Raw genomic sequence first — 3,131 nt, 5'->3', positions numbered from 1 at the left:
CATCATTTGGTTAAACTCACAATAGGAACTGCTACAGGCAAAATTCATCAATGAAACTTCAGGGAGACACCACTTAAACCAAGTGATCAGAGCTAACACGACCAGTAAATCAGACATATCAATGTACATTGATACCGTGTCCTGGGAGGAGCACAACATTACTCCTGTGGCGTTGCCGAAAATGTACAACTTCAATCTAATAATCCAGCAGTCCTCAAACTTTATCTTCGTGGGAGATGAGTTTTCCACAGACAGTTGGGTGACAGGCAAGCTTGGGGAAAGAGGGGATGGGAGGCAGAGCTCAGGTGATGATGCAGAGCAGCCTGGTTCCTAGCAGGCTACAGACCAGTCAGTACCAGTCTGCAGCCTAGGGCTTGGGGACCACAGTAATAAAAAGTAAACATCAGACAAATCCAAAGTGAGGAATGTCCTATAAAAGAACTGACCAGAGTGTCACAGTGGCAAGGAAAGACTATGAAACCACCTCAGACTGGAGAGGACTAAATGCCATGTGCGATTCTGAATGAGACGCTGGAATGGGAACAGGACATTAGTGGGACCCCTGGGGGAATGGCAAGGAGAGGGGCAGGCCCCACTGGTAAAGCCCAACTAGGAATTCTGCTTTCCTCCCAACTGCCCTCAGAGGTGCACCTGCAAAGCCCAGCAAAGACTCTGTCATCAGAGGTAATGCTTAGGGGTCAGCAGCAGCCAGCAACCCTGCTCGGCCTGATACCTTGTTTGCACCATCACCTGGGCCGTCTTCATCCTCAGGCTGCTTCCTTCACATTTGTTCCTGACACCTTTTTGTAGATTTGAAATTTTTTTTTTTTTTTTTTTTGAGACAGAGCCTCAAGCTGTCCCCCTGGTTAGAGTGCCGTGGCATTACAGCTCATAGCAACCTCCAACTCCTGGGCTCAAGCGAGTCTCCTGCCTCTGCCTCCCAAGTAGCTGGGACCACAGGCGCCCGCCACAGCGCCCGGCTATTTTTTGGTTGCAGCTGTCATTGTTGTTTGGCGGGTCCGGGCTGGGGATTCGAACCCGCCACCTTAGGTGTACGTGGCTGGCGCCTTAGCCGGTTGAGCTATAGGCGCCGAGCCTGAAATGTTTTTAAATAAAAATATTTAAGTGATGTGGGTGCGACAAAAGTTTAAACAGCAACAAAAGTCCTCCTCCCATCTCCAGTCCCCTCCCACCGCAGGCAGTCCAGTTACCAGGACTCAACCCACACCACTGCCCACGGAGGCTGGGGAATCTGCATTAAGATAGAAGGAGTCAAAGGGAATCTGATAGAGGCTAAGAGCCAGGAAGCCTTTGGCCTGCAGTGAGGAGGCTCTTCCCCGCTGCTGTGCGATGTACACAAAAAGAGAAAAGACAGAGATATGTCCGGATTCCTTCAAAGGCATTCTTCAATCTGGAGATTGCAACATATAGTAGGTCATAAAGTCAATGTAGTGTTTCATATCTTCATTTTAAGAAGATAGAACAGTGTAAAAAGGGCATCCCCTGTAATAGGGGGATATATGGTCTTGTGAAAATGTGTTTCAATATAAGTTGTGTTTTTTACTAAGAGTTGAGGACCTTAAAAAAAAAAAAGTTGAAAAACACTGTCTTAAGCTGCACAGTAGACTCTCAGTAGAGAGAGGCCAGAACCTGGATCACCAAGACAGTTTGCCTCAGGCTGCAGGTGAAAGAGCATGTCACCACTCCTGGGAGCCAGCAGGCAATAAATGTGCAGGCCCGGCTTGGGGAAACTTTCTGTCAGGACTGGCTGGTTAATGGGGAACCCTCCTCCCTCTCCCCTCCCCCGCCCCCGCGCTCCCCTCCCCCTTTCTTTCCTCTCCCCTTCCCTTCTCCTCCGCTCTCGGACTCCCTCCCTCCCTGCCACCTCCCAGCTCGTGTTTTCCTCCTTCCCTCCCTCTCCATTCCCCCCTCCACTCCCCAGCCGTGTCCCATCCCCGGCCCAGACACGGCGCGGTCAGAGGGCGCTGACTCACGAGCTGACTCAGCTGGCGGCGCGCTGCCAGTAGACGCCAGAGGCTGGTGGCCGGGCGCCCGGCGGGCTCACAGCCTGGCCGCTGGCAGCTGTGCTGGCGGAGGTAGAGGGGTGGCGGCGGGACCTGGGCAGGCGCCGGGATGGCACAGCCGGTCAACAGTCGCCCGGCCGCTGGAGCAGCCCTGGCAGCTCCTGGCCGGTCCGCGGAGCCGTGAAACAAGCTCTGCCTGGCGCAGTGGCCTTGCCAGAGGCTGGGCCTGGGAGGACGGCGGCTCCATGCAGAGTACGGGACCTGAAGGACGCCGGGGGCCAGGTGGCAAAAGACTGGAGACGTCGGACGCTCCCAGCTTCCCCAGCACCCGGCCTACAGAGGGCCAAACTCTGCGATTGGGTCTCTGGCCCTGTGGCCTTGGAGAGGGACGCGCAGACCCCACCAGGTCCTGAGACCAGGTCACCGGCTGCGCAGATCCTTTTGGTCCAGTCACCTACCTGCAGGGGCCCAGGTGCTGGACTCCGCCCTCCTCTTCGCACTCTGCTCCCCAACTCCACCATCTCTCCTCTTCCCGGCTCCTACTCCGCCGCCTAAGCTCCAGCCAAGACCCGCCTCCTCCAGGAAGGCTTCCTGGAGAGCCTCTCCACTGGGCAGGGTTAGGGCTTACCTGGGCTAATTTATTTCACCTCATCTTCAACGTTGCTTTCTACCTATTTTGTGTCTGCCTTCATCACCAGAGTGAGACCCTGGGGGGGCAGCCACCAGGTCTTAGTTGGCCTTCAGTCTTGGGGCTTAGGGCGCTGGCAGAAGGGATGGGACATGTCTTGGGTGACCAACTTGCAAGATTCAACCCCAGAAAGCCATACCGGACCCCAAAAAGCCAACTGGATAGAATATTTGAAAATTGTTATACACATATGGGGTATTCCTTCAACTTAAAAATATTAAAAATGGCTCAGCGTCTCTGGCTCAAGTGGCTAAGGCGCCAGCCACATACACCTAAGGTGGTGGGTTCAAATCCAGCCCAGGCCCTCCAAACAATAATGACGGCTGCAACCAAAAAATAGCCAGGCATTGTGGCGGGCGCCTGTGGTCCCGGCTACTTGGGAGGCAGAGGCAGGAGACTTGCTTGAGCCCAGGAGTTGG

The sequence above is a fragment of the Otolemur garnettii genome, unplaced genomic scaffold (assembly GCF_000181295.1).
Source record: "Otolemur garnettii isolate 467f Iridium unplaced genomic scaffold, OtoGar3 scaffold00173, whole genome shotgun sequence".
Taxonomy (NCBI): Eukaryota; Metazoa; Chordata; class Mammalia; order Primates; family Galagidae; genus Otolemur; species Otolemur garnettii.
This window is presented reverse-complemented; position numbering follows the sequence as displayed.